The sequence below is a fragment of the Cucurbita pepo genome, chromosome 2, assembly GCF_057944985.1.
Source record: "Cucurbita pepo subsp. pepo isolate OVF chromosome 2, ASM5794498v1, whole genome shotgun sequence".
Lineage (NCBI taxonomy): Eukaryota > Viridiplantae > Streptophyta > Magnoliopsida > Cucurbitales > Cucurbitaceae > Cucurbita > Cucurbita pepo.
Window position 1 is genome coordinate 6,008,437 of NC_141799.1, and position 14,759 is coordinate 6,023,195.

General features: G+C 35.7%; 1 long non-coding RNA gene across 1 annotated transcript; it reads left to right on the forward strand.

Annotated features, from left to right (window-relative positions):
• The first annotated feature begins 13,024 nt into the window (after window positions 1–13,024).
• Window positions 13,025–14,037, forward strand: LOC147793416 (uncharacterized). Its single transcript, XR_015420024.1, has 2 exons — window positions 13,025–13,336; window positions 13,686–14,037. It is a non-coding gene; the product is annotated as an uncharacterized LOC147793416 (long non-coding RNA).
• The last annotated feature ends 722 nt before the right edge of the window (window positions 14,038–14,759 follow it).

A 14,759-nucleotide genomic window follows, 5' to 3' on the forward strand; every position in this document is an offset into this window, starting at 1 on the left:
AACTCATCAAATTTGGTGTCAATTGGACATAGGACGAACTCTTCATGACACAGTATGCCCATTTCTCCAAAATCATGTTTACAACTATCATACCAAAAAATGTCTCAAAATGAACCTTAGGAGGAGGCGTGATGTCAACTCTCCACCATCTCTGGGCCCTGTGGCTAAGTGAGCTACCCTATGACATATTCATGTGTCACAGACGAGTGTCTCCGACGACTTCCCTTGAAATGGGTATTCCAAGACAGTGCCGCACGACACTGTGGGCCAAAATTGTGCCATTGTGTATTTGTCAGAGGTTGGATTATGCACTTGCTATCCATAATGGATTTTATAAATGAACTAACATGGACACAAGATGATCCAACGCCTCGATATAACTTGATGGATGGATGTTCGAGATGTCTCGATCATGCGAGCGACATATGGGTTTGTTCTCGATGAGCATGATCGAGCGAGCTAAGTTAATCGATGACATCCCAGGACTTGGGATGACATCAAAACATGATGGCCATGTCAATTGGAAACCAAGTTGAGAATTGAGACGTGACGTTGCACGTGAGAGACCTTGGCCTCAAGCAGAGGCAAGGTCGAGACGAATAACTTGAACTAGTATAGAGGCACGTCGGTTGGGTTGCAGAAGGTTGAACATGCACACGTAGGCCCCAGCAAGCTTGAATTCTGCACAAGTTGTATTCGGTTGACGAAGACGAATCTCACCTAATGTCCAATGAAGTCATGAAGACAAACGAAAAATAAATAGGAGGCTTGGATTTCCCTCAAGGCTTGTCATAAGCGTGTCAAGATCACGATGTCAGACGGTTGAGATTGTACAACCATAAAAAATGGCACGTTCTCTATGGCCCCTCCATGTGTCGTTTTTTATGATTGCTATGATGTAAATTATGTTATGTAGTGTTATGACTTTTGTAATGTCAAGACTACGTGATGATGTATTATGACTTATGTTATGCTATGATATTGTGCACACCATGTTAGCATGTTTATTTTCTAGACGGTGAAATATTGATATGTCAATAATGTATTCTTGAAAACGTTTATGAAAGAACGAATGCACAATCTACATATTATATGATTTGAAGGTACAGAGACCTCATGCATTTTTGTGTGTCATATGCATCGGGATACTTCCTCGTCATGATTAGTATGGACGCGTATGTTACGACATTTATATCTGACATAATGTTATGATAAGATATTCTGTACACCATAATACTATGTGGGCTCCTTTCCCTCTATGGCTCTGGTAGTACGAGTGTGAGCAAGCTGAAAGGCAGGCCCAGGGGTACGTATACACCCGCCTAGTGGGTTCATGTGTGCATACTTGGGTCGTGTGCAAAAAAATACTAAACATCCCATTTTAGCTCAAACTGAAGAGAAGAGTTTAAGGCCATGATATAGGGTTTTATGAAATAATATGTCCCAAACATGATTGTATATGATTGCATTTCCTGACCCCAATAATAACGTACTTAGTCTTTCTTAAAATACTCAAGTCACGTGCTAATCTTAATTTTCAAGTAAAGGTAAGACACCTCGTACATCCGTACAGGAGTGTCTTACTTTTACCCGAGACTAAATCAGACTATATCACGGTGGCAACCATGAGATTAAAGTTAGTGTAAATGCACTCATGTTGTTTTTCTTCCATAGCCCTTAGGTTAGATCACGGCAATGCTTTATTTTCTAGTTTTATTTAAAACTTACGTTATTTACTTTTCCCCATATTGTTTTAATAACCTATAATGAACGTGTAAGTCATAGTGTCGTTATGAAATATTTTAAATAATTTTTTCGCACCTAATAATTGACGCAATATCTACCACTCAAAAGTGTGCATAGATATGAAAATATTATTACTCAACGAAAGAATACAGATTTAAGAATGAGAAAAAGAATTGGGATCGAAATATTCAATCTTCATTGATATTCACAACCTTTAAATAGGATACAAGATACTAAATAATATCTACAAAGAAAATATAAACTAACTAAATCCTGATAATAAAATAAAATATACTACTATTCAAATTTAACGGATTACGAATATCTAAGATATATTTCCTAACTAATATATTCTTCAAAATTACGAATATTATATATTCCATAACTAATTCAAACTAAAATAAATTGCACTAAATTGTGACAGCCTCCCTTAGTGCAAGCTTATTTCTCAATAACTTCGAGAGCCTTTACGAAAAACTTCAAACTTCACTTTGGCAAGTGTCTTAGTAAATATGTCTGCAACTTGCTCATTAGTATGTATTTCCTGCAATTCAACATCCTGCGTTAACACTTTCTCTCGAACAAAATAATCTACGAAGAATTTCTTCCAGCTAGGCTTGCGTATGGACTTCTTAGGCATGCCACCACCTGAATAAGACATTGACACATCATGTTCAATGATTTCCTTCTTAATAAGTTCCACATCACAGCGATTCAATCGGGTAATCTTCTGAAAAGATCTAATTTTGAGAGCATTTGACAGTTCCGGTCTCAAAACAGTCTTCTCTCCAATGGTCTTAAACTTTGAGGCTTCAACAACTATAAAAGTTCCTTCACCATTTGAGTCCACATAAAGTCCACCCAAAATATACAAAGCATCTACATGGCCAAGCTTCAAGTCGATTGCCTTCTGAAACACCTCAATTGCTCGCTCATCTTCCCCCATTGCATGCAAAGCGGAGGCTAAATCACAATGAGCATCAGCATAATCTGGTTTCATGAATATGGTCTCTTCCAAGGCCTTAACGGCAGGATCCAAATTACTGATATGACCCTCCAATGATTGAATCTGAGCCTTTGACTGCTCCAATTCTAATGACAAAGAGTAATAATTCTTCTCAACTTGTGCAGACTCAGCATACTCCATACTCCGGTGAATTACATCACTGGCAGACTGCAAAAGCTCTTGATCTTCTGATCCTTTTTTACCACTCAATATATTTGCAGGAGCTTTATATCCTTGGTCAAGGTCCAAGTTATCCTAAAAAATGTCGTCGCCAAAAGATTTGTTATTAACAATATTCTGGCTTCCTGTCGCCCTCTCAAAATCTTTAGCCACACTAAACTTATTATCCGTTGAACCATGCTCCCCTTCTTCACACAAATTTGCCTGAACTACGAAATCCTCCTCCAAGTCCTCAACATCACAACCAAATCGTGATAAATCATCATCATCAAGCAGTGCAGCTATTTCTAGGTCAGGCTGGGGCGGAGCATCAGTAGCCGAATCCTGCGAATTGGTAGTTTGATCTAAATTCTCCAAGATGAGGAAATCGTCAGCCTCAGAGAGGAGGTAAAGACCGTCAAGATCGTCAAACGTTAGCTCGACAACTTCATTTTCGTCGAATCTCAAATCCAAGGCCGTGGAGTAAACAGAAGGGTCATCAGGGGCAATAGAATTGACATCGGAGAAAAAGAGAGAGTCCAGATGCGAAATTTGGACAGAATCAAACTCAGAAGCATAAGTAGTGGAATTAGAATTTTGATCACCTGTAGAGACATCATCTTGATATACGGCTGAAGTCACGTTTGTTGGCTGGTCAAGAACCTCAGTGGTTAAGCAATATTCCCAAATTGGATCTGAAGAACTTTTACTTTCATGTACCGCATTTGCTTCTGATTCCTGCATCTTGACTCGACAATTTGGTTTAATATGGTCTGACTTTCCGCAACGATGACACACCACTTTCACCTCACAATCTCGTTTAAAATGGCCTGGTTTTCCACACCTGTAACACGCTTTAAATGGCTTCTTTGATGACTCCTCACTCCTAAATTGATTCCCATTGCTTGATGAAGGCTTTGAGTAAAAATTCTGTCTCCTTTGATCTTTGACATACAACACACCTTCTAACTTTGGGGAAAATTCGTTGCTGCTAGTCATTTGCTTAATCAATGCTTCCTGATTGGAAAGAAGATTCTCCAGTTCAATAACTGTAGGCTGATTTGCCCACCCTTGTATTGAGGAAACAAAGGGCATAAACTCTTTTCGTAATCCACGAATAAGATAACGACATAATCGGGCATCACTCACTGGCTCCTCAGCATCTAATTCTGAAATTTCAGAACACAGATTTTTCACTTTCAAAAAATATTCTTCAACAAAAAAATTACCTTGAGTTACCATAGCTAGTTCATTCTCTAGAAATTGCAGTCGAGCGATATTTTTCTTAGTGAACAACTTTTGAAGTTTATCCCATACTTGCTTTGGTGACTTTAAATCACGAACATGATCAATATACTCCTTGCTAATCAAAGTCCGCAAGGTAAATAAGGCTTTTCCGCATTTAATCTTCCATTGTCGGCGTAATTCTGCATTCTGTGGAGTATCTGCTGGAATGTCGGTGTCATCACCTTCAATTCAATCCCACAAATCTTGCCCTTGTAGATAAGCTTCCATGCATAACTTCCAATAACTATAGTTATTGCCAACCAGCTTTTCCATAGCTATACCCATAGAAGCACTTCCACTATTCATCTCGTTGAGTAATAATATGAAACCGTACCAACTTGGCTTTGATACCAACTGACGCAATATCTACCACTCAAAAGTGTGCATAGATATGAAAATATTATTACTCAACGAAAGAATACAGATTTAAGAATGAGAAAAAGAATTGAGATCGAAATGTTCAATCTTCATTGATATTCACAACCTTTAAATAGGATACAAGATACTAAATAATATCTACAAAGAAAATATAAACTAACTAAATCCTGATAATAAAATAAAATATACTACTATTCAAATTTAGCGGATTACGAATATCTAAGATATATTTCCTAACTAATATATTCTTCAAGATTACGAATATTATATATTCCATAACTAATTCAAACTAAAATAAGATGCACTAAATTGTGACAATAATTATGTCATATATTTGGCTTCACTCTTCAATATTAAATATAAATTCTTCCAATAATTTTTGCATCAATCATTGCATTCCTAATGCACAATACAAAATCACCCCTTCAATTTATAATCACTCTTCTTAGATTTTTAAATTATACCTCCAAGAGAATCATTTTTTTTTTTTTTTGTTATCAAAATGAATATGGTGGGAATTAGTACAAAGAACGTAATCTAAACTTAACTCAATTGATTTAGACATTATTTTATTATATACATATATTCGTTTTTTTAAAATAAATAGTATAATAGTTATTCAAATTTAAAGTTGAAAGTATAGTCCGCTAAATTTTGGAATAAAATATTATATTGCATTAATTTTATATATTGGACCTAATTCAAGATGTATTTCGTCGAAAAGGAGTGGTTCGCACTAGGACGTACGCCAGTCACTGGTTCAACTTAATGAAATACCTTCCTACACCTAATTGATCAAAAAATTACAATGAGTGGCATGAACTCTTTTTTATTTCGAGCGGTGTTATAGGCCACTAGTTGATATGTAGACGGAGATTTGCATCATGCTTTGTAATGACCCGAAATTTTCTACTTAATTTAAGGTCGCTACTGTATACATATCATAAACATGAATGCGGAAATACTTCATTTAAACTTACATAAAACATAACCTTCAGCTTAAACCACAGCCGACTTACGTGTTTTGAAAACACCTTTAAAACGACACAACAAAAGACTAAATAAAATAAATAAACATTTAAATTAAAAAAACATCCTATTCTAGCCTAAGATTAAGAAAATAAATGCGACTACCCTATGCATGTGCCACGGTCTCGAGTTGCGATGTCGTCGTCAGCCGTATAGGAATGCCTCTGTACTGACCCAAAATTTTTACTTAATTTAAGGTCGCTACTGTATACGTACTATAAACATTGAATGCTGAAGACTTCATTTAAATTCCATAAAACATAACCTTTAGCTTAAAACACAGCCATGGACTTACATGTTTCGAAAACATCTTTAAAACGACACAACAAAAGACTCAATAAAATAAATAAGAGTTTAAGTTAAACACATCCTATTCTAGCCTAAGTCTAAGAAAATAAATATCACTATCCTATGCATGTGTCATGGTCTCGAGTTGCGATGTCGTCGTCAGCCGTACAGGAATGCCTTGCCTTAACCTGAAAAATGTAGTAGCACATGGCTTGAGTATTTAAAGAAATACTCTGTAAGTGACCCCACTATTGGGGTTAAATGCAACAATCACATGCAAATGAGATGATGGGACCTATCTTTCAATCTGTCTTCCTACGGTGCTGTTCTAACGGGTAATTTGGACGTGTACCATATACTCTACACACAGCCCATACATGAGAGTATGGGCACACCAGTCAGTTCGCACACCACTGGGCCTCATTCCTTGTCGGGCGAGCATACTCTAGGAGCTCCTTAGGCCGTACACCCGTCAGAACTAGTAACCGTCACAGCAGCGCTATGCAAAACATAACGATCGTTTTCCTGCCATTGGATGTACGCGTCCGTACCCTCGTGATGGAATAGGGGTATCCCCCCAAATGCATGAGCACACATAATGCATGAGGTCCCCAATATTTCTACTTTTATCATTAATGAATATAACCCCCACTATCATCTTTCATGCTTAACATGTTATTTCTCATTTTTCAGTCTACATATCATACATAATCCTAACGGGGTTACATTTCATTTCATTTATCGTGATATCATGTCATTCATAACATGTTGTATACATACAATTTAGAAAACATAACATAACGCTCCATGCTTTTAACATGCCATTTCATAAGGTGTAATTCATACAACAATTACCTCAATGGTCACACAAGACAATCTAAACATAACACATAGCATCACATCATATCATAACATGTCATATCGTAAACACTTCGTGGTCATATCGTTCCCTAACTTATCATAGCCTTAACGTTCTTATACCTATCACAGCCATTTCATTACGTGAACATACTTTAGTCATATCATCACAGGAACGTATCCTAACGCTATCATTCTATCAATCTATCACAAACCTATCCCTTTCTACCCATATCCTAACCATATTCTTTCATCAATCTCTCCTGACCATAGCACTCTAGTATGTAACCTAACCTTAACGTTTCATGAACGTATCTTACTCCTTCGTTACATTTCGTTTTGTGCATCCTTCTCGTATCCTATCTCAAACATATCCTTGAACACATCGTATCGTAATTAATATCATACAATCCACATATTATAACATAACATTAACATAATATAAGCATACCGATTCACTGATAATTCACACATATCAGTATATATGACATGTGCAGAACCACAGACACGTGTCAACATCAAATATAACCATGTCGATAGTAAGGCCACTTACCTGGTTCGCTTAAGTTGTTGTCACCAATATATCTTTAATGGAAGTTCGATTCCGTCCTTTGAAATCCGAATCAACCTATGTGAGACCATGACATCAGTTTCATGTTTGAACTCTACAAAATTATTTCTCTAATTTACGCTGGTCCATTGTTAAAGGTCTTAGAATGTTATATATCTATAATTATATTTTTATTAAAAATCTTATAATTCCATAGTTACTGTTGTATAAAAGAGTAGATACAACTATTTCAAGTTTGAACTCTACAAAATTATTTCTCTAATTTATGCTTAAATCGATTAGAATACTCTTGTCTATTGCCACATTTTATGATTATGAAATTTGGCAAATAGATGTTAAGACAGCCTTTCTAAACTGCAATCTTGAAGAGAATACCTATATGGCTCAACCAGAGGTGTTCATTGAACAGGATCACGAGCAAAGGATTTGCAAGCTTAAAAGATCCATTTACGGGTTGACGCAAGCATCTCGATCCTGGAATATAAAGTTTGATACTGCGATCAAATCTTATGGCTATAAACCTAATGTTGACGAACCTTGTGTATATAAAAGGATAGTCAACTCTACAGTAGCTTTCCTGGTGTTGTACGTTGACGATATCCTACTCATTGAAAATGATGTGGGATTTTTGACTGACATTAAGCATTGGCTAGCGACACAATTCCAAATGAAAGATTTGGGAGACGCTCAGTTTGTTCTTGGAATCCAAATTGTTCGGAATCGCAAGAACAAAACACTAGCATTGTCTCAGGCATCGTTCATCGACAAAATATTGATTTGATATAAGATGCAGGACTCCAAGAAAGGATTATTACCTTTCAGGCATGGAGTTCATTTGTCGAAGGAACAAAGTCCTAAGACACCTCAAGAAGTTGAGGATATGAGACACATTCTACGAAAATAGTGGGCGCATTAGTAATTTAAAATATAACATAATGGTTAAAATACAAAATAAGGAACGAACACAAAACGTCTTAAAACAATGGGTCGAGGACGACGAGTGAGGTTTGTCTATGGAACCTGCTCCAGAGTCCGCTACCGACCTCGACCAGCACATTATTTCCTGAAAAAAAAAATGGAGAATAAGGAATGAGTACAAGACTCAGTAAGTAGCCTACTTGTAGGCTCTTAATTGTGTCCTTGATATGCTAGGGTACCACGTTCTTTCTTTTCTTGTTCTTGTTTTTGCCGTATGTTCTTGTTATGTTTCTTAATTCGTTCTCCAAGACACTTTCCTAAGGATTTACCTAGCATTCTTGAATTTTGAGTCTTGAGAACTTTGATCCCTTATGTTTGAGTGGTACCTAACATTCTTCTTGTCTTGGTAGTTGTATAGCTTGTTATTGATTCTTAATCTTGTACGTTTCTAAGGTTCTTATTTTCTTGAGGCGTAAGTTGTTATATACATTCGTGATCATATGAACCCATTTAATAACTAGCATGAGTTATTCTAGAAGGTCATAAGTTCATAATGGACTCCTTAGAGGGTTTTAGAAGGGTCTTGAATCTTGACATGTTTCCTTTAGGCGTTTCCTAAGTTCCATCTTGGTTTAGGTTCCAAACTTGCTCCAACCACCTTGTAATCTTGAACTTATTCTCAAGTCATATAGAGTAGGCCTTGAAGAGAATAGTTGGTAAGTTGGAGCATTTCTAAACCTTGAGCTAGGATATGACTACTTGTTTCGTTTTCAGGAACTAAGCCTTAGAGGTTGTCATGTCATGCCTTGTGTTCCCTGAAAACTCTTCCAAAGTAACCCTTAATTTTCTCTACATGAGTGCATAGGTGGCGTTATCATAATCGTGGCATCCTATTGAAAATTTGTGATGCAGGGCATCTCATTTAGGTGAGGGAGATAATAAGTTCATCGTGGCATCATGCTCATGGTACATATAGCAGGGCATCTCACCTAAAGAGGAATAGGGGTCTCGTGGTACACTTCGTGATGGGAGATAACAGTTACTCCGGGCATGGATCCTAGCAACTTGTTAAGCATGTCATTTGCATTAACCTAGGTGTTTCTATGCATTCTTGGGGATCCTAGGTTTATGCATAATGTCTTGGGTCAAGCTTGGGAACATACAAGTTCTTCTAAGGAATAGCCCCGACGTGGTCTTGTGCACGTAGAGTCTCATTAGAAACCAAGGGTACTTGTGGAGAATCTCTTATTTAGTGGATACCTCTTTCGTCATCCTAGGAGGCAAAGTTGCATGGTTCGTGATATACGTTTTCCCCATATCTTGGTTTCGCTACCTAACGTTTTCCAATGACTCCCAAACTTCATTTCCTTATACAACCTCTTGAGATAAGGATTCATACAACATTTCATAATGTTGGGAGGTCATTTAGGGCTTAACCCGTAGGTAGTCTTCCGTAGGGGCATTATGGTCGTTTTACCCCTAATTCTTGGTTTTGCTCCTTAACGAGTTACAATGGTTTTCAAAATTCATTACCTAATCAAGCATCATAAATAAGATTTATTGTAGAGTTTCATAGCATTTGGAGGTTATCTTGGTCATGAACCGTAGGTAGATATCCTTAGGGGCATTATGGTCATTTCTCCCCGTTTCTTGGTTTACCTACTTATCCTTATCCAATGACCGCAAAATTTCATACATAACCTTATAATGATATATTATGCTCAGCAATAAAATTTTATAGACATCAGAGCTCATTTAGTGGGTTATCTTAATGTTCCTTAAATCTCGAGTAATTTGGTCGGTTTAAAGCCTTAACTCACGGTTCTTTGGATTTTTCTTTCATATATCCTTGTGTCATACTTCGTTTAGGGTTCATATGAAAATCCAAGCAATTCCTACAAGTATTTCTTAAGAAAAATCCAATGTGGCTACTTACCTCATCGTCGACGTTCGGGACCTCCATTCTTGAGCTTCCGGTATCCGAATTACTTCCAATTTCCTTCCATAGACTCCTTATTGTGTCTAGTTTCTTCTTCTTTATCGTAGCCTAAGATTTTCGCCACCAAAATTCGTCCAAAATCATTTTTCTCGCCGGAGCTAAAACAGGGGATTCATCATTGGGCAACCAACTTTAGGGGTTTTCAAGGCCCGATTTCTCCATGGAATCTCTTCCATATCCTTTCCTCAAGCTACATGAATTAGTTTGGAGGACATTCTTTGAGTGTGGGACCTTAATTTTGAGAGATCATTCTCGGTATGCAACTTCCCGAAACGTCGGATTTTCGATCTCTTGGGTAACTTGTTCTACGACGTTTCGACTCTCGATTCCTTCATCAAAATTACTCAAATCCTTCATCTGAAGCTAAAGAAATCATTAATTTGAAGGAAAAGGGACCGTAGATAGGATTTCGTCACTTATCCCCAACTTAAGCCCGAAATCGATTTCCTTCAATTGGGCACGGACCGTAGATAGAATTTCGTCACTTATCCCCAACTTAAGCCCGAAATCGATTTCCTTCAATTGGGCACGCTCCCAAGGTTATTTCTCTTCGTGGGCTTCAACGGAAACACTCCGTGGAGGTGCAGAAACTTATTGGGATCGTTCTTGCTCGACGAATCGTCGTGTATCCCCGGATTGCATTTTCAAGCTTTCCTTTAAGTTCTTCAATTGGGGATTGAATTGGGGAAATGGTTTCTGGGCACTTTCAGCACTTCATTCCTTCATAGAACTTGTGGGTAATCTTGCTTTGAAACTATAAGAATATGTTTGGGGAGAAATGGTGGAGAATTGCTCTCGAATTTTGAAGAAATCAGAGAGTAGGAGACCCACAATCTAAACGCTCATAACTCTTGAATGGGCTCTCAACCTTGCTCGATTCTTGTTCCATATTGTTGCCCCAACTTAAGACAGCTTAAACCGACATTGAGAGCTCCAGAATCGTCGTGAATTGGCGGTTTTGATTTTATGGAATATCTGTTGGAAATATCTACTCCGATCAGAGCCTCACCGACTTTGGTTTTGAATACCAGCCGCTGGATGTGATGATCTGTCCGTCTTCTAGATCATATCCAACCGCTGAGATTCAAGGTTTGAAAGATTTTGCTCAAATGGTCACGGTAGATGCTCTGATTATGATTAGAGGGGCATTTTCGTGATTATCCATCCTTCTAGGGGTATTTTGGTAATTTGACACTTTCCGAATATTTTATTATTATTTTCTTCGAAAACTCTGTAATTTTTCTAAATATTTTTCATCCCTTGTTGGTCATTTTTCTTTTCTTCCGCACATATTGCATCACAATATATCATATCATAAACAATTCAATTTATCACATATCTCATACCATAACATATTTCATATCATATGACAACATATATATATATATATATATATCCGTCATACACATATCGTATCATAATCATATCATAGCGTAAACACTTCTTGGTCATATCGTTCCCTTACTTATCATAGCCTTAACGTCTTATATCTATCACAGTCATGTCGTTACATGAACGTACCTTAGTCATATCATCACATGAACGTATCCTAACGCTATTGTTCTATCAATCTATCACAAACCTATCCCTTTCTATCCATATCCCTCACTACACATAACCTAACCATATTCTTTTATCAATCTCTCATATCCATAGCACTTCGGTATGTAACCTAACCTTAACGTTTCATGAACGTATCTTACTCCTATCGTCACATTTCGTCTTGTGCATCCTTATCGTATCCTATCTCAAACATATCATTGAACACATCGTACCGTAATTCACATATTATAACATATACATAACATATGATAAACATATCAATCCACAAACAACTCTCACATATCAATATATATGACACGTGCCGAACCACGAGGCACGTGTCAACATCAAATATAACTATGCCGATAGTAAGACCACTTACTTGATTAGCTTAGGTTGATGTCCAGAAGTTATCATTAATGAAAGTTCGATTCTATCCTTTGAAATCAAAGCCAACCTAGGTGAGCTCATGAGATCAGTTTCCAGTTTGAACTCTATCAAATTATTTTTCTAATTTACATGGGTCCATTGTTAAAAGTTTTGAAATGTTATATATCTATAATTATGTTTTTATTAAAAATCTTATTTTATATGGTTTCTCTGGTATAAAAAAGTTGATAGAGTTATTCAAGTAATTTTGTGCTTTCCTGTTCTCTATATTTGCTTTTTTTTTTTTTTTTCTTCATCTCTATTTACTAGGTGGCCTTTTGCTTTTCTGGTTTTTCTCTTTATCTATATTTACTCCCTTTTAATTTTGTTCACAAATTTTCTTTGCCATTTTATTTTTAATCTATTTATTTGTCTACTGATATAAATTTATTGATCTAATATTATTAATCTAATGTTATTTACTAGAATTCATATAAATTATTGGCATTTAGTTTCTAACTCAACTAAACAATTGTCAGGATTTAATGAGATTTAACCATGATTGGCTGTGATTTCTAAAAACAAATAGGACAAATAAAATTAAGATTTAATATATATCTTACTGATCATATCTATCTCCTAGTAAATCTTGTCTTGTGAATTGGGTAAAGCCATTCTCATTTTTTCCTCAAATTAAACCTGTCAATTATTGTTTGTCTGTTTTTTTGGCTGAGGTAGGCTGAGGAGAGATAATTGGGAAAGGAATGAAAGGTTACTAGAGAGAAAGGAGGAAGATTGTTTCTCTTTCTTTTAATAGCAAAAGGAGGAGACATAATCAATTGCAAAACGGCCCACTACTCCTCCGCACGAAACAAAGGAAAAGAAAAAGGCAAGTTTGGTATGTTTTACATATCTTTATAACCATCATTTTCAAGCTTCAAAGGAACACAATTGTTTTCCATATCTTTTTTGAGAGCTACTTCGACTTCACGAATGGCTCGACACGAGGGGAGCAGCGGAGCGGTTTCGATGAGCACGGTAGCTGTTGCAATGGCGTTGCTGCTGCTGCTTGGCTTTGAACATGGTGATGCTGCTACAACTTTTGTTGTTGGCGACTCGAACGGATGGAACCTGGGCGTGGAAGGATGGCCTAATGGGAAGGTGTTTAGAGCCGGTGACATATTAAGTGAGTTTTCAACTCTTGTGTTGATAGTTGAATAGTAACTGATATTTTACTTGCGTAATCTTAATCGTATCTATTAAGAATAATGCTCTGATACTATGTTAATAATGAAAAACATAAGTGGGATCGAAAGTTGAAAATATTCTACTAACCAAATCATGGAGATAAGATAAATTATATCAAAACACAAGTCCCGTAGCAGACTCGTTTTAAAGCCTTGAGGGAAAACCCGAAAGGGAAAGTCCAAAGAGGATTTGGGTCGTTACATCTATATAAAATATATTCAAATAGTATCCGATCGAATTCGCAGTTAGATCGCAATGAATACATTTTTTTTTTTTTTTTTTTGTAGGATTCAACTATAACCCGACAGTTCACAACGTGGTGGCAGTGGACGAGGGGGGTTATAGAAGCTGCATAGCTTCCAGAGGCGCCAAAGTGTTCAATTCAGGCAAGGATGAAATCACTCTCTCAAGAGGAAACAGCTTCTTCATATGCACCACCCCAGGCCACTGCCAAGCTGGGAGCTTCTTCATATGCACCACCCCAGGCCACTGCCAAGCTGGGATGAAAATTACTATCAATTCCCTCTAGTTCTTGACCACCCCGTATCGTTTACACATCGATCTTGATGTAAATGTTCTAAGTAACGATGATTTGGAAACATTGTGGAAATAAAATAATTGATAATAATTAAGTAGTTATATGTATCTTATTATTATTTTTTCTCTTTGTTTATATCGAAAAATTAGGATAATAATGTTAATGCACTAAATTGTTTTATTTTTATAAATTAATATAAATAAAAAAATTAATATAAATTAATAATGTTAATGCCACTAAATTGTTTTATTTTTATAAATTAATATAAACAAAAAAAAAAATTAATTGTTTTATTTTTATAAATTAATATAAACAAAAAAAAAATTAATATAAATTAAAACGGTATGTTTCTTTAAATTTTTTCTATCAATAACCATAATATCATATTTATTAAAACTATTATTTATAATAAAATAAGTTCAATTTATTTAATGGGTATGTATTTAGTTTTTGATGGGAAGGTTGAAATTTAAAATAAAAATATTATTTAATGATTTAAAATTAATTAATTTAATGCTTATAATCGATAATAATTTATTCATTAATTAGTAGATTATAATAATTTGTTCATTAATTAGTAGATTATAATAATTTGTTCATTAAATAGTACGGTTTACATTTCACAAATATAGAAAGAGAGATAATTAATTAATTATAAATAATTAATTAATTAGGAATCTTGATTTATATAAATATAAATATAAAAATGAATTGATTGTATTGTTTGTAAGCTTTTGTTTTTTTTTTCTTTTTTTTTTTAATATTTATAGATCGTATTTGAAAAGTTTTATAATTATTTAAATATATATTCTATACATTAGCT